The sequence below is a fragment of the Hermetia illucens genome, chromosome 4 (genome assembly GCF_905115235.1).
Source record: "Hermetia illucens chromosome 4, iHerIll2.2.curated.20191125, whole genome shotgun sequence".
NCBI classification, from domain to species: domain Eukaryota; kingdom Metazoa; phylum Arthropoda; class Insecta; order Diptera; family Stratiomyidae; genus Hermetia; species Hermetia illucens.
The window spans coordinates 146,977,902-146,996,301 of record NC_051852.1 but is presented as its reverse complement, the minus strand read 5'-3'; the positions used below and the strand labels follow the sequence as shown (position 1 = coordinate 146,996,301).

At 42.5% G+C, this 18,400-nt stretch overlaps 1 long non-coding RNA gene across 1 annotated transcript; it reads right to left on the bottom strand.

The window, feature by feature from the left end:
* Positions 1-829: 829 nt before the first annotated feature.
* LOC119655213 lies at positions 830-17,786 on the bottom strand. Its single transcript, XR_005249886.1, has 2 exons — positions 16,577-17,786; positions 830-1,214 (listed from the first exon to the last, which is right to left on the bottom strand). It is a non-coding gene; the product is annotated as an uncharacterized LOC119655213 (long non-coding RNA).
* Positions 17,787-18,400: the final 614 nt, after the last annotated feature.

The following is an 18,400-nucleotide window of genomic DNA, read 5'->3' as shown; positions in this document are numbered from 1 at the left end:
TAGCAAGTCCGCACCTCTAAAAGCCACAAGGATTGGGGAACCAAAGAACTAGGACATAGGTGGAAAACAGCTGGGGGTAAAAGCAGGGCAAATTCATACCTGAGATAAGGTGGCAAATCCAAACAGTCGAAATTCTTGAATTAAATCGAACTAAAATAAAGATACTATTTGGTCACTGTTACAGCTTCTAAGGGAACATCTGGATACGAAAGGTGTCTGCATTAGAGACATGTGGACCTCAAAAAGAGGAGGATGGAGGTCCTTCTTACCATACTAGATAGGCGAGCACTTATGCATTGAAGGTATACGCCTTGTGGAATCAACAACCTTCAAAAATAACTTGGCTAAGGTGAAGGTAGTCGAACATCTTTTGAGCCTGGTGTCCCAGAATATAGATACGTTATCGGATGACTGTATATAATTCCTTCTTCCAATTCCATATATGCAAATTGCATAAGGTTATATTCTTTTTCTTAAGAAAAATCAATTATCTTAACTCACCTTGTTTTTCCGGAAGTAATTTTCCTGTAACAGTCGCTTCTTCATCAACATGATCCGCAGGGGGCGGTGGACTTTCCGTCTCAGCCGCCTTCGTTACCTCGAAACGATTCGGCATTCTCCTCACCTAGGGATTCGTTATACACTTGCAAATATTAAAGATAGAAATCGATATCTAAGCACGTATCTTGCTCCTTCGACAACAACAAATTTTATCACCCACACAATCTCTCTAGAACCGATAGAGAGTCGACACTGCACAGCACAATATCGCGTTGCACTATCGTCGCACTATTCCTGTCCCGAAATCAATAAAGCAGTTACTGTAATGTTTTTTTTTTCTACAATTGCCTATTTAAATAATTGGCCAGAGGAGAAATGCAGTGAAATTGAGCTTTCCTTTATCACTTCTAGGCTTCTGGAGATAATCGTTATCTTAGCTGTATTTGCGCCGATGGTGCTTGTTTCGCGTGAATTTAGATGGAATACTGCAATTTAATAAATATATATGAGTATGCAGTTGGAGTTCCTCTGATAAATGCTACATGAACATTGAGTATTTTCCGTGGGTTTTTTATTTGGGTTTGGCTGAACCCAGCGGCGAAACGAAATGATATGACGTTGATATGTATGGGCTGGGAGGAAGGGCACCTCCTGCGCGTAGAGATGACAACCAAGACTTGCAACCGAGATGGCCTCGCAGCTCAAATATTTATCTGGAATGAAATATAAACACAATAACGATTACTATCGATATGAATCAATAAATCTGGAGGAACGTGAAATTGGAGTGGACAAAAATGCATCACAACAGAAAATTCGTGCTGGAAAAACTCGATCATAAACGAATTCATTTTCTGGGTCATTGCCTGTACATATTCTAGTTATTTGAGTAGTTTGGAGTTTCATTTTAATTGACTTAAGTTCCCATTCTGATTCAATATCGTAGTGAAAGTCGGGGAAAGAAAAGATAGAATTGTTCTAAGAGTAGATGGGCGATTGCCATTTCGACCTTCGAAAGACGCTGCGGTAAGGACGCCGCCTCTGTACTCCCGTCCTTGTGCATGTGGTGTAAGGAGTGGGTAGTAAATTTGAAGACAAAACATGAAATTCCGAATAAATTGATAACTGGAGAAGATAAAGATTCAAAAGGCTCACATTTTGCCTCATGATATCACTTGAATTAAATTCGAATTGAAAGAAACGGAAAACTCCCAACTTGCACCCACTCTGCTCCAAATACTTCTTTCGGAAAACAATATAAAAGTGTTTATTTATCACCAGAGGCAATGATCCGATATTCCCCCGCATAAACGAAAGATCCGGCATCATTGAAATTCTTATCATAACACATCCAACCTCCCCTACGTGGAGATAGTGTTACATTCCATATAAAACAAGCGCCGCACCATACATGCCTGATGTGCAAGCAACTTTGCAGCAAGTGCAACGAGAACATCAGAATTGAGGCTGCTCAATTAATTCAGAAACCCATATTGAACGATAAGTGAATGAACGACCGAATGACGCGAGAACATTGAAAGCGTTAAGAATTCTAGAAGACTCGGATACGAGAAGGGGGACCACATATGCAGAAAACGACCTGCAGAACGTTCCATACTTTTAATGAGACATTTTCAAGTTCAATTAATTGCACAATATACTTTGCAATCAAATGATTCCTAGGAATCATTATCATTTGATATTTTCTTCTATGAGTAGAATTTATTAGTGCAGAACTCTCCCAAAGATACGTATAGAGTTCTAGGACTGATTCAAAAAGGGGTACGAAAACACTATTCCTTGAAAGGCATTGGTAGCAGTTGAAGCTCTTACCATTGCGGCCTGAAGATCCCTTGTTTCACATAAGATTGCAATTCGTGGATGGCATTTTCTACTTATCATAAAAATCAATAGAAAAGAGTAGAAAAATTGCAAACTTCTGCATTTATGACTTTTAGCTATCTTAAGTAGGTAGGTATCAGTGGCAGCTCCGAGGAGCCCAGTTAGCCCTGTGGTGCGCAGTTTTGATGCCACAAACTCCTAAGACCGTGACTGTTGTTATGAAAGCAGGGAGGCAGAGTCGAGTCAGTTAAGATCTTCAGAGCCAGCCGGTAGCATTCACAGCAACTATCCCACCCTGTATTTCCTCTGAGGTCCCAAAAGAATGCTTTACTCAGGGTCTGCAGCCTGACTTTAGCTAGAGCTGGACAATCGCAGGAATTGCCTTAGGCTTTCCCCCTCGTCTCCGTAGCTTCGGCAATGCGACTTGTAATTTAGGCCGAGCCTGGCGGCATGGTCCCCTATGGGCCAGGGCCTCGTATAGACCACCTTAATCTTGCACGCATTTGCACGCATCTGGTACAGGAGCTCTCGTTATTGGATTTTGTTATAAGAGGGCCAAATCCTCCTTGTCTTGGCCCAAGTGATGAGCCTTTGCCATCTGAGGTCCGCGGCTGCTAAGCAGTGCGAATAGATTCCACCCTTGACAGTTGCCAGTCGGTACAGACTGTACCCGCCAAAGGACTGCCAAGAGCAGTACCCCGCCTGGCCAATCCGTCAGTTCGCTCATTTCCCTCTAGGTTCAGCACGTTTCTCCACTACTCTGCCAGCCTGGAGGATGTCGTCGCTGAGTACAAGGCCTTAATGGCCGTCTGGCTGTCGGTCAGAATAGCTATGCTACGCTTAGGGCCTGGAGCATACCACGGCCATCGACAGACTTCCAGTATCGCCAGTACTTCCGCTTCGAATACACTGGCGAAACTTTGGAGACAATACGACTTGGATACATTCGAGTGGGTATTCGGGAAGCCCCTCATAACGATTTCACAGACCAGCTTTGATCCGGCGGTAAAGAATACTACTAGCCTTGCAGCTCGCCGCCACTCTGCTCTGGTTGAAAAGTCCACAGCAAAGTTTCTCGGGACGCTCAGTTTGCGTGTGGCATAGTCCGTGGAAAATGCCCAGATTTCCCGAGGTACTTCGCCTAGAATATTACTGTGGCCTGTGGGGCTTCGCTTTGCAGCATCCAGGCTCGCGTAGTCTGACGGCACTGCACGCTACCACGTATTTAATGTGGACGTCTAGGGGGAGGAGATGTATGAGTACATTAAGAGCATCTGCAGGACTGCAGACTCACTATAGCACTTACACACTGTGACGGACCCCTCACAGCAGAGGGAGCGGGTGCCGGTGCCATTGGTATAAGGAAAATGTACTTTGAGCCAATGGACACTAGCATATTCCAGGCGAAAATATACGCCATAGACAAATGTGTCTCCTTTAATCTCCAAAGAAACTAATGGGGGCAGAACATAGCTATTTTTGCCGATAGCCAAGCAGCGATCAAGGTGCTTAGGTCCAACCAGGTGAACTCTAAACTGGTATGGGAATGCCTTGAGAGACTGAATACCCTCGGCTCGTCCAACAAAGTCTGGATACTTTGGGTTCCAGGCCATGCTGGATTGGAAGGCAACGAAGTGGCGGACGAACTAGCCAAGAAGGAAGCAGGGGCGCCTTTACACGGGCCAGAAACCTTCTATGCAATTGGAAACGGTTTCATGACTATGAATCTAAGAAATGAAGAGGAAAGGTTGAGGGAACTATACTAGGCCGGCCTACCAGGGATGGAGCAGTCCAGGCTGCTTATTGGGGGATACGAACCCATACGCACAAAGTATTGCTTAAACCTCACCAAAAAGAACCTCAGAATCATAGTGGGAATTCTTACTGGTCATTGTCGGCTTAACTATCACCTAGGGAAGCCAGGGATATTTATGGACACTGCCTGCAGGTTTTGTGAGGAGGATGACGAAACCTCTATACACGTCCTGGGACAGTGTCCGGCACTTGTGCAAAGTAGGTCGAGGCATCTGGGAGAACACTTAATACCAGGTGCAAAGCTGAAAGACCTGGAAGTAGGGAACATACTAAAGTTCCTAACGGTTATAGGCCTGCTTGAGATACTATGATCAATAAGTACACTATAACCAGTAAAAGGGGCACAATAGTTCTTTAAGGACGCAGTGTGACTTTCCCTTAACAGAATAATAATAATACAGACGTGGTTTTTTGAATCCTATTGAGCTTCGCTCTATTGTACTTTTTGCTCAAAACCTGTCCCCATACAATAGGGCCGTATATTAGATTTGGACGCACGACAGTTGTGTACATCCAGAAAACCATCCTCGGCCAGATACCCCATTTCTTTGCAAAGGTTCTCTTGCAGACATAGAAAGCTATGCAGGCCTTATGGGGAGTTAGTTCTATGCCCAATCTTCAATTTAGCTTTGGATCCAGGATTACACTCAGATACTTTACATTGCAGGATAGAACCGATGATTGTTCATTCAGTCATGGTAGGTGCTATTCAAGTACCCTTGTCTTAGTGGTGAATAGCATCAGTTCCGTTTTGGTTGAGTTTATGCCGAGCCGCATCTTGCCGCCCATAGGCATACCTTTCCCAAAACTTCTTCCATGATGTCGCTCATAATGAACGGAAACATCCGTGACACTAATATCATCAAGTCGTCGGCCAACGCCACTATCTTCACGATGCTGCTGTCCAATATTCGCAAAGTTTTGTTTATCACTATCAACCAGAGCCCCGGAGAGTTGACGCCACCCTGGAGCGTGCTTCTTTCACAGCTCCGCTCAAGGAGTTGCCTCCCAGATCCAACTGGATTATCCTGGTTCTTAGCGTCGACATAATCCAATGCGTAAGATACACCTCCAATCCAATACTGGTCAAGCCTTCATTAATGTCTTTGATACTGCCGTTGTTGAATGATCCCTCCATATCCAAGAAGGCAGCTAAGGTATACTGCTTGTACTGCGGCCACCGCTCAACTGTGCCTGATGGCGAGCGGTTTGTGTTGATTTGCCTTGGAGGTAGGCGTATTAATACTTAGAGAGAGGCGTTCTCTCCATAATCCCCTTAGATGAATGTTCAAGATGCGCTTTAGGGTCTTCAACACGAAAGAGTTGAGGCTGATTGGAAGAAAGTCCTTCGCGGACGCTGAAGAGATAGAGATTCGATAAATCTCAACAAGCCACGGCACAACTCTTTCATGCTGCTTCTGTGGTATGACTGGCACTATTATTCCATCTATAACCTAGCCGCCTCTTGGCGGTCTTGATAGTCGTCTTGTATTTCTTCAGGCAGTCCTTGTATGGCTGCCAATATTTATGCCTGTAGTAGATGTTGGAGATTTCCCTGATCAGCTTCCTGAAGCTGGAGAGATCTTCATTCCATCACTGTGGCAGTGGTTTTTGCTGCATTTAGCAGGGCACGAGACTTTAAAGGCGGTATCGAATGCCTCGACTTTTGACTATAATTTGCGCACCGAAGAGTTTATTTTTGATTTCATGACCTAACTTCCATCAATCGACCCCCGTGAGGTTTGAGTTTGGAGACCTCTGTGGCGAGATCTAGACTGAAAAGCATCCATCTACGATCTGAGAAGGATTTGTGGTCAGGCACTCTCCAGTTCTCCACCCTAAGAATCCCATTGTCGGTTTTGCTCCCGAAGCCGAATAAGCACCCAGGACATTCATCATCATACCCCCTAAAACGAGTGTCTATGGTTAGTTGACTAAGCTCCCCGAAAGTTACCTCTCGGGGAGGACACTTTAGTACGATACGAATGAGAGATCCAAGTAGTACACCGGCACCACAGGAGTGCCACAGGGCTCAGTGTTGTCCTTCCAGTGCCGAAGAAGGCTACGATAATCGGTTTCGCAGATAATCTAGCTGTGGTTGTCGTCGCGAAACAACCTGAAAAAGTTGAAGTGTACGCTAACGAAACCATTGGATGGAAATGGTTCAGCTTCATCTTGCGAAACAAAAGACGGAGGCGGTCTTGGTTACCAATCGTAGGAAGAGGAATACGGTTAATATTCGTGTTGATGGTCACATCCCCACTTCGAAACCGGTTATCAAATACATGGGAGTGATGATTGACGCTAAAATCAATTTCAAGGGACACCTGGACTATGCCTGTGAAAAAGCGGCAAATACCAGCATATTACTGGCACGGATGATGCCTAACATTGGAGGCCCAAGGTACAGTCGCAGATTAGATAGAGTAATCGGAAAAGGGTAAATATGATTTACTGCTTAGTGGCGCCAAGGGTGTGCAGCGCCTTCAGAACAATATCAGGTGACGCGGCGTGTGTTATTGCGGGAATGATTCCGATAGACATTCTGGCAAGTGTGGCAATCCACATGAAAAGGATGCGGAATGCCGAAAGGTGGCAAGGCGAGAGTTGCTGGAAAAGTGGCAGGAATGGTGGGGTGACTAGCTAGAGGGTCGCTGAACCGACACTTTGATTCGCAGTATAGAGGGACGATAAGACGGCGAGATTGGATTTCAACTATAGAAAAGGGAGCGGAAAAGTTACCTTCAAAGGGGGAGGGAATCTGGCATTTTAAAGTTTCCAAGGTAGCTCATGAGATTTTAGTGCACAAAACTTCTTCATCTTGTTTAATAATGATATTTTGGAAATTGTTTTGCTCCGTACCAATTAAGTATCGCCAAACTAAGAGCACGTTTTAAAAAGAAGAGTAGTAATGACCTTCCTAATGTAGACTTGATCGAATTGCGAGCGTTCATGGGAGCTCTTTTGCTAAGATCAATACATAAATAAAACTCTCAAGATGTAAGATCCATACTTGCTACAGATGGTTCTGGACGAGATATTTTTCGATGTATTGCGAATTGAGCTAGAACGGGAAACCTTTTTAATGCGCACATCTATTGCGGCAAGGATAGTGATAGTTACACTTTGTCAGAAGAATACCGAAAATATTCGAAACCTACCCAGGCAGTAATGGGTCTTGCAAAACCAATCTTTGGAGAAATAGAAATATCACAGCAGATAATTGGGTCTCCTCAATGGAACTAGTAGACGCACTGAAAAATGAGAAGTTGACTTTTGTTGGACCCCTAAAAAAAATAAAAAGAAGTCTCTAAGAAGTTTTTGCCGAATAAGTCAAAAGAGGTTGACTGTTCTTTATATGCCTTCACAAAGTACGCTTTTGTCTCACGTTCCAAAGAAAAACAGAGCTGTTACCTTCGTGTCATCAATGCATCGTAACGAGGCTTTAGATGTTGATACTAGGAAGCCGGAAATAGTAGGATATTATAATTTAACCAAAGGATGAGTTGACTCAATCGATGAAAAATACTCTGCCTTTTGAAGCAGTAGGAAGACCAGGCATTGGCCTATGGCAGTATTTTTCAGGGTTGTAGATGTTGCTTCAGTAAAGTCATTCAGTATTCATCAGTCCTCCCGAGATAATGCTGAATTGACTAGATACAACTACATAAAAAACAACTAGGCAGGGTATTTCGGAGCCTAGGCACTATATAGTGGCAGCCTCTTGATTTTTTTTTGAGATTTTTCGGTTGGGTAGTTTCTGAGAATAGGTCCGTTAAAGAGATGATCAATTTCGACCCCCCGCACTCCCAACCTTTCCAGCAAATGTCAAAACTAAGACCGAGTTCGGAAAGTACGAGATCTTTCATTTGATATCCCATATGAATATATTTGGTGAAAAAAAAATTTGTACCCCACTTTGTATATATGGGGACCCCCTCTTAAATTCGACATAAAAGGATGTAACTCACTTTATACGTGAGCGTTCACAGTTCCCACCTTTCCACTGAATTTGGTGTCAATCACTATAACCGTTTTCGAGAAAAACGCATCTGATGGACAGACAGACAGACAGTAAATCGATTTTAATAAGGTTTTTGTTTTTGTTTTGAAAAAGTATCTTTTGAAAATGAGTTGCGGTTTTGCCCAACAAATAAGTTTTTCGGTAAAATATCTTAACGCAAACTTTCACTGATTTATATTCTTGGGTTCTTCAAAAATACCTATTTCCTTTTGAATAAAGAGTTGGGTTTTTAGTTAACTTTTTTCGAAATATGTTTTTAAGAAAAAAAAAAGTCAAGCGACGACGGCTTTACGGTTTAGGGGTCCGTGGACCAGGAAAGAAGGAGTAAGTTGCTCCCCATTTGGTCCGGTCCTGCGTTAAGTTGATACGGACTTAGGACCCCATCATTCTCAAAACGAATGTTGTTAAGGTTTTGTGTGAAACAAAGCCTTATTAGAATCGAGTTGATGTCTGTCTGTCTGTCACACCCGACCAGTTGTCATAGAAATTGGTAGAAGCGTGTGATCTGTTGTTCCCTTTACATGCAGCAAGTGGCGCCATTTTGTGTTAAGTTTAAGGGGGGCTCCTTATACATGTGAATGGAGGGTGCAAAATGTGGCCATGTGGGATACCAAATGAAGGGGTTCAATTAGTACTTTTTGAAACTGGCTCTATATTTGTTATCGGATGAAACGTAGGGGAGTGGGGGCTCAAAATATGACACCCAAAAAGTGTAACAGGTCTCGTTCTCAGAATCTATCCAACTGAAAATCTAAAAAAATCACAGTGGTGCATCTCTACGAAATCTAGGCCTCAAAATACATTCGGTTCCAATATCTGCATAAATAAAGTTAATAGTAGACTTCCACATTTTAAAAATTTACCCGGCAACAGCCCTTATGTCCATCCCAGAAATACGAAATGTATGGGGAGAAGGGATAACATAATGCAGAATTTAGTTAAGTTTGAAGAAAATCCAATTATTATTAACGAAGTTATAAGGGGTGAAACTTTGTCATTTTTTGTGAATTGCGTGGTGTGTGGCGTCAACATCACACATCAGTTCATCGATACCACAACGAAGTAAGTTCATATGAATGAGGTTGCAAAGAATTATGTTGTGTATGCATATTAATTACTCTCTTTACATGTGTGCATGTAGGTACATAATACATGCGTGCTAATGAAGTTTAGTGGGGGTAGTGTCTAATTCAGATAGATATATTTGTACATTAAACCAACCGTATTTAATATAAGTGCTATATATTTACATATGTATGCTTTTGTGCGCGAAGTAAATCGGAAATATGGGTACGATAGGCGTTTGACAGACGTCACATCTGTAGTAACGGGATTAACATCTAGTGTACATCATTACATTTTCAAATTCGATCCAAAATAAACCGAATCAGTGATAGACTACGAAAAACCGCTCAATCTAAAAATAAAGTCTACTTCTTCTTGAAATTTCTAATTTAATTACAAGCAATGAATAATTCTCCTATCGCATGACGAAAACACTGCCGCCGAGTGAAGAAAGCTCTCCCTCTAGTAACTTAAACATCCCCAAGTAAATTTTCACAATTTAAACGCATTTGCAAATTGAACGGAACAAAAAATATGGGAAATCCATACAAAGCCCGACAAATCACAGAAGCATCTGTTCAGTGGTTTCTTCTGCAAACATTCCAGGAAGAAAGAAATTATTGTTTTTGCCAATGGAAACGGAAAATGCTCATCCGGACGAGGAAAAACTTTTCTCCAAGTTGAGAAATTTATAAGTGAAATTTTGAAATCGAGTCAGAGAGGAAAAGTTGTGAATTCATTGTTTACGTTTAGTGGACGGATCCATGTGCATAGAAGCAACTACGCGGCACTAGGCCTTATTTTGATCTTGGGCATGGAATCTTACGTCACTAACAAAGGAGTCAAGGAATTTGAGTTGGGCATGATGTGATGGGGCACGTACGTGCGCTTTCACTTCGGTAAGCAAGAAATCGAGATGAAATTTTACTTGAGAACAAATTGGAGGAGGGAAAGTTTGAGACTTTTGTGGCTGGTATGATTCATGCACAATCCGTATTGAAATTCTAGGAATGTTTTTCGATGCTTCTCGACGAAAACTGGAGAATAGATACAGCAGGATTAAACGGAGGGAAACTTTAAGAAACCGATATTTTCGAGATCAATTTTTTTTTAGTTCGATAATATAGAAAATAAAAATGGAAAAACTAGAAAATTAACCAAAAATATAAACCTTGAAAAAAAAAAGTATAAAATTAAATTTTGTTACCATATTTAGTCGAAGACCGGCCAATATAGTACGTTTTTGAACACCTTCCTCTTTTTCTATCGTCTTGCACTTTTTTCAATCTAATATCTAGCTAGCGATCTCCACCTATAATTTATTAAGCTACTTAAATAAAACACGCTACATTTACAACTGTGGCAGTGGCTGGTAAGATATTTGCGTCAAGTATCTAAAAATCGAAAGGTTAGGTACCATCTGGCATATCGTTAAACCAAAGTTCATGAATATTTATATGATACCTAGAAAGGAAACCTTAAGTCTTATTTCAAGCAACTTATCTTTTACTTCAGGAACAAGTGTTCAAAAAAATTGGCGCCAATGAAAAGGTCCGGCATATCTTACAAAAAGTTTTATACCTGGATAGTCCTCACTTGAGCTACATCTCACCCTTTTAAATTAATTAATTTAAATTAGAAAAGTAACCTGAAAGTTCAGACCTTGTATTCTCTGCTCTTCTACCTGCGGAGTCTATGTATCATCAGGGCAGATTCAAATGATTAAAGTGTATAGTCCATTTTTAATGGATTTGGGGAACCTATCGAGGGGTCCGGTACCTTGTCTGAAGTCTCTGCCAGAAATAAAAAGCAAATTCAGCCCTAAAGGGGCATGGAATCTCATTGTGTCCGTTTCGGGTAGGGACGCGGTAGGTAAGTGGCCGTGACGTATATGGTTTATGCATTGGTGTGTAGATGTCGCCTACAGAGCTTTCTCGCATTTACTTATTTACTTCTCGCTTTCTAGGAAATAAAACATGGATCTATTGCCGAGAATGTTGCGCATGTTTGCTTCGCTCAGTGATTTCATTATTATCCTTTACCATTAATCCGAAATGGATCTTTAAAGAAGCTCTGCCTTCAGTTTCCGCTGAGATGTGTCAAGCCATAAATAGCTATATAATATCTATTGTTATGACAAATACTGCCACGCGCTCTCAGCAACTCGCAGCCATGGGTGCGCGCACACAAATGTACTGCTTCACATACACGGCACTAGCGCCAGCCCTTATGCACGTAATTTTGGTTGCACAACTCCCATCACGGTCGAAAATATGCAATGATTTTCCGTCTCCATAAAATTTAAAAGAACAGAACAAATTGAAAAGATAGCGGTTGTGGGGGTACGTCGGAGCCTAGGCACTATATAGTGGCAGCCTCCTGATTTTTTGAGATTTTTTAGGTAGTTTCTGAGAATGGGGCCGTTAAAAAAAATGATTATTTTCGACTCCCCGCACTCCCCACCTTTATAACAAATGTCAAAACTAAGTATAGCTTCGGAAAATACTAACCCAGGCCTTTCTTTTGATACCCGACATGACTATATTTGATGAAAAAAAGAACACCACCCTTTTGCGCGTATGTGGACCCCTCCTCAAATTCGATGTAAAATGATTCAGCTCACTCTATGCATGAGTGTTCACAGTTCCCACCTTTCCACCGAATTTGGTGTGAATCGCTACAATCCTCTCCGAGAAAAATGCGTGTGGCGGACAGATAGACAGTGCTGTTAAGGGTTGGCTAGACAGTTCAGGTCTGATACTTGGGGCGGAAAAAATGGAAGCGGTCCTCATGACTAAGCGCCATAAGAGAAATTTTGCCCGCATTCAAGTTGGGAATCATATCACCAATTCTAAGCCTGCCATCAAATACTTGGACGCGATGATAGACGGGAAGCTCCGCTATAAGCGGGCAGTATGCTTATGACAATGCATCCACTGCAAGTATGGCCCTGGTAAGGATGATGCCGAACGTGGGAGAGCCACGCCATGCTTCCAGGTTGCTTATAGCTAGGGTAGTGTATTCTATCCTACTTTATGCGGCTCCAATTTGGGGAAAGGCATTACAAGGCACATTTAACGCTAACAAACTGAGTGCAGTTAACAGAAGAATAACTCTAAGGGTATGCTCGGCATTCAGGACTTTCTCAGATGATGCAGCATTCTTCATCTCGGGAATGATGCCCATTGACCTCTTGGTGGATAAAATGACGAATATATACAATACGAAGTCTATCTCTCCTTTATCGCAGGCGAAGAAAGTCGAAAGGGAGAGATCTCTAAATAGATGGCAAGAGCGTCGGGAACTCTCGGGAAAGGGTCGGTGGACGCACAGGCTCATCCCTGCCATCAAGGAGTGGTTGGAGAGACAGCACGGTGAGATTAATTATAATCTTACTCAGTTTCTCACGGGAAAGATCTTTCGAATCCCTCGCCAATCCGTGTGCAAGTTTAAACTAGATACCTCACCCGATTGTCCGAGATGCAATGGAGTCCTAGAGGGCCCAGAGCACGTATTTTTCCACTGTCCAAGATTTGAGGAAGAAAGGAAGAACCCAGAGAAGATTCTAGGAGAGATGCTCTTACCAGAAAATCTGGTGCGAAAATGCTAGCATGTCAGGAAGACTGGGAAGCGATCAACTCCATGGTCGCATTTATTCTGAGCAAATTGCGAAAGGTAGAGGAGACTAGAAGAGTGCGGTTACGTACGCCGCATAGAAGCGAGAAGTGACCAAGCCAAAGAGAGCTGAGTCCGCCCCGTGATGTGATACCATATGGTGGTCCCGCGGGGCTTGAAGCAGTCGGGGGGTGGATTTAGTTGGTAAGAATCCCACACGCCGGCGTGTCCAGGCGATTTCCACCTCCTCAAAAAAAAAACAGACAGATAAACAGACGGACAAATGGACAGACGTACAGACAGACAGTAAATTGATTTTAATAAGTTTTTGTTTTACAAAAAACCTTTAAAAGAAGGTAATATGAAGCGAGAAACTCTAAAAGCATATTGGGCGCTGTTAATGCGGAGTTTATAATCGGTTTTAAATCAGCCTCAAATATGATAAACGGTGTGCACCAAGATAAGAGGAAAACATCGTAGGACAGCATTTAAGCAACACATCGGGTAGCATTTGTCGACGTTTAATGCCAATTCATTTAGGGACCGCCGGTAAACCAGATTACTGTCCATTGGCGACGTAATAAAGACAAGGGTGTTATGGTCATCGTCGCATTGTTGGTAAGGGGAAGTTAGCAGAGAGGGAAGTTTTTTGATATAGAATAGAGGTAGTAGCGGATCCAAAATATATCCTCGTGATTCACCAGAGAAAGCAAAAAAGAGTATATGCAAAGATCAAGAGAAGGCACGCTGCAGGAGAAGTAGAAGTTGAGCCATCTTAAACTAATCAGCGGAGGAGACACTGGGCGTATAATCCCTTCTCGGCTTGCATTGAAAAAGCTTCTCGATGAAGAGCGACCCGACTGACCGATACACGTCGGGACACAATGGAAGTCCTCGGAGCTGTCAACAGATCTCTTCCAACATCGATAGGATGATTTGAGCATCGCTTTGCTAAGATGGTAGTTGTGGCGTGTATTAGGAGTCAGACCCTTCGGGAACTTGCTCAGGTAATGTGCATTAAACCGATATTAGTAGACCGCGTTACCCAGAGCGAACACCAATCCGTCTGTAAGTTCCGGGATCAGCCAAGTGTAGGTCAGTAATTAGGGAACGGGGATCTGTTCCCGAGGGCACACATGTTCCTGGCTATTGTGGCCCGCTCCCTTGCACACGATGCGCTGGTGAAATTTCCATGGAGAACAAAAATAAGAAAACTGAAAAGATCGATTAAATATCACAAGAAGGCGAAGAGCTTACCATAGCGTTCAGCGAGACCAGAAACAACCGCCGACACCGCGACACCCAAATAATACCCAATACCAATACCCTGTAATGTCCCTGCACCGGAAAAAAACAGCCAAAATCGCTAGACTTGAGCAGGTGGATTCGGACATGAATCGAATGAAAGTGCCGTTAACCACCCTAGCTGGAGGTGTAGCGGAAAGACTCATCAGGAAATGTATGATAGTGGTGAAACGTATACGGTAATCAATATTCCTCTAGAAGAACAATAGCAAAGGCATCAAAAATGGGCTGATGGAACTGGAGGAACTACTGGACCGTATCTCCTTCTAAAGGTGAACGTAGACAGCAGCGGAAGACGCGCCAAAAAGCAGAAATAGTCGCACTTCCCGCTGAGGGTTGCGGAGGGAGAAAGAAGAGGTCCTCTGTCTTCAACTCTGTTGAAAATTGATGTCGATTACTTCTCTTAACAAGTTTCGGCGCCTCAAAATGGATGGGATGGATGGGAAGGGAAAGCTGTGCAGGAAGAAGAGTAAGGTTCCCTTCCCTTAAATGGGTGTCCGCCCTCTCTAATAACGCTGGAAGCTTACGGCAGTCACTCCTTCCCCCACGTAAAAGCTATGGTGGCCCAAAAAGCCCCCCCCCCCCACCATCACAAGTTCTTACTGAGGTTGAAGAAGGGGGACCTCCCCATTCACCTTCATAACCTTCCCATTTTTTTTCGGGGATGTGTATCGATGACGCTGTATTCTCACTGATCGCCATGTTACTTATTATAAGCCTGGTGTGCTCCTAGACCAGCACACCACCATACATTTGAGAAAGTAATAGTATGGAACAAACACGAATTGGAGGGAGAAAGGGGAGGTTCCTTGTTTTTAACCTTGATGAAAACTTTTCGTGATCATCCCCTTGTGAAAAGTTTCGGCCCCTCGAAACGTCCAATATATCATCATTGTAACGTTTGGATTTTCAGCCCTACCCCGGAGAGGGAGTGGATGGGAAAGGTGTGTAGGAAGAAGAAACGCCTACATTTTCCAAAACACGGGGGTCTGTCCTCTTTAATAATACTGGAAACTTACGATAATTATCCCTTCTCCCCACTTAAAGCTATGGTGGCCCAAAAAGGGGCTATTTTCATATCATTTATAAGTTTATTGTTTGGGCAATTTTTACTGCTTATAAAAACTCAAAGCTGTTACTATACAAGACAATGATCTTGCCAGTCCTCATGTATTCCTCAGAGACCTGGGTTCTTAGCAAAAAAAAAAAAAAAAAAAACTGCGAACTCTTGGCCGCGTTCGAGAGAAAAATCCTCCGAAGAATGTTTGGCCTGGGGATGGAGGATTCCGTAGCCTACATAACGACAAAATCTATGAGCGATACTACGACCGTCTGGTTATGGATAAAATGCGGTTCAACAGGTTACGGTGGGTGGGTCATTTAATCCGCATGGTTGAGGATGATCCAGCTCGGAAAGTCTATAAGGGCAATATCTACGGCAGAAAAAAAAGACGAGGCAGACCCTGTCTGAGATGGAGCGATGATGTAGGTCAGGACGCCAGGCAGCTTTTAGGGATATCAAATTGGTGGACCTCGGGGCAAAACCGGGATGTCTGGAGCACCTCACTAAGGCAGGCCTAGACCGGATACCGGTCGTTGTGCCGTTGATAATGACGAATTGTGTTCTATCGATTATGTAAGTCGGGACCTTGATCACCTATCACGTGGCTAAGATCGTAATGTTCACGAGTAGTGATTCACGGTGAAACAGAATGATGTCAACCCCAGGAACATTATTTCCTCGGCACACGGCTATGAATATCGTCTGCAACGTCTCTTCTACGCCTGTAGAAAATTTTCAACTCCCGAAGGTATCATAGTCAGTGAGTGGCTTATAACCTGTTTCTAAAATCTCTAAAAGTAGAGCATAACTAATTTTTCAAAGTTCAGGGCCATTTGGCAGATCCAGAACTGCATCTGGGGCTGGGGAGCGGAAAGGGATCTTTTTCGTCGACTAGAAATTCGGAAAATGGAATTCAGAGGAAAATTCCCTTAATTAAAATTTAGCAGACCTTTAAGGAAAATTGGAAAGGTCATCTCACAATTGAAACAAATATATTTCCATCGCATTCTTTGGCTTCTCTCAACCTGAACATTACATAACGAAACCGCGAATTTGATTTTTAGAGTAATAACTATTGCGGGTCTGAGGGGCTTAAACTATTATTACGTTTATAGATCTCAGGAAATTTTAGATATCTTTTAATTTCTATCTTTTTATTATCAAATTATCGTTTTCTTCAATTATAGTGCAGTTTCGGTTCGATTATTATATGGTATCGAATTGTGGGTTTGATTAGAAATCAATAAAAGGTTAGTGATAACACGTTTTTCTCTAAAATGCGACCGATTAGATATTTCTAGAAAGAGTCCAATGTTGAAACAAGCGGCAAAATGTGATTAAGTTACCTCAAACAGGAGAGCGCTGGACAAAACTAATTTCGGTGATTTATTACAGCAGAAAATATGTGGGCCTTTGGAGGCACCTTCACAATCGAGTATGTAGCCAATCTCGCACTGAAAAAAGGCCGTCTATGTAGGACCTTAATTTAAAAGTAAATCGAACACTTTCCGCGGTCAAGATAGATTAAACCGTTCACACTCACTAGCCGCGGCCAATTTAGATGCTTCATTAATTAAAATCAAAATTCATGTGGAAATTTCAGCACAAACGCGTCATGTGCAGTTTTCACACAATTTCCATTCCTTTTAATTTCCCGAATTCACAAATCCACATTCCCAACTGATCGAATTTCGCATACAACATTTAGCACTGAATGGCTGAGAACAACTGAAGATTCCATGAACCTGTCGCAAAGAATTACATTTCACTATAATCATTCAGCTTTTAACACATAAAAGTATCTGAAGAAATTTGTCAAAAAGCCGGGCCCGAACTTACTTAATCACTTGGCAGATAAGAATGATAAAGTAGTCACAGACGACGCATAAATGAGTAAACAAACTCACAACAATCTACGGAAAAATTGATTTCGAATCCATACAGCCTTTGGCATTCTTTAAAGCAACCGTGCTTGTTCGTAGATACATTAAAGGCGATAATAAACGCGAAACTTTAACGCTCATTCGACGTGCCGAGTGACGATCTGAACGTAATACACATATGGGGAAAGCAATGAGTATGCAGAACACAGATACTTTGTGACGTCATTGGTGATGATCGATCAGTGATAGACCCTCGTCTTTAGCAAGCATGCTGTACTGCGGAAACGAGTTTTTGCTACTGTCGAGAGCACTTAAGAACCACGGAACGCCGGTTAGTGGCCGAAAGATACTCTGAATAATTTAGATACTTTGAACGCGGAGCGGCCAAGAACCTTTGAGAGATAGCGGTCATCTTCGCCGGTTTATTGCACCAGATAATGCACATACGCGACACTCCTTTCTATTGTTATCAAGAATCACAATAAGCCGCGACTATAATGGCAGCAAATAGTATCTATTTGTTCTGAATAACCCGCAACAGTACCGTCACAATCGAGTAGATATGGGAACCGCGATCGCGAGCAAATCAGCTGTACGATCTTCACCTTAAGTGGCGAACTCAGCACAGCAGATAGATTCGAGCTGTAAGCGTTTCCATCGAGCGCCAAGCACAGCTTATTGACAGGCAGACAGCCTTCTTTGATAACTAGTTAAGTCAGGCTTTTATTGTTTCAACATTATACAAGATACAAATATACATACATATAGTATCTCATGCGAACTGTATCTAAGCTACTCGAACGTTTCTTATTACTTTCTTTAATGCTCGCGATTTAGCGAAGTTACGCGTCGGGTGAACATGCCAGCTAGAAGCTAAGCGGGCACATGAGCGACATGCATGGTCTGCATAGCCGGTCGAGCGGCGGACGGCCAAGTTCATTCAGTGGAGGATCATAATATTTAGATTTAGATTTGGCCCCCAATGTGGGAGTTACCGCTTATGGAAATCTTTTTACAGAAGTTAATGGAAAGAAGCACATGAATGATGTGCTTTTTGTACGTGCATAAAAAGATATGTTATGTTGTATAAAGTCGAGAGTTCTAGCAAAAACGTTCCTCAAGTAGATGGTCTTAAAGCTTTTACAGATAAAATCTACTGCCAGATCAAACTTCTTGTGGAAATACATATTTTTAATGCTCTTCCTTAATTCGTCTCGATTTTTAGAGCACGTCATTCATATGAAAATTACGTGTCAATGGATAGATTAGAAGCCCCAATTATCTCAG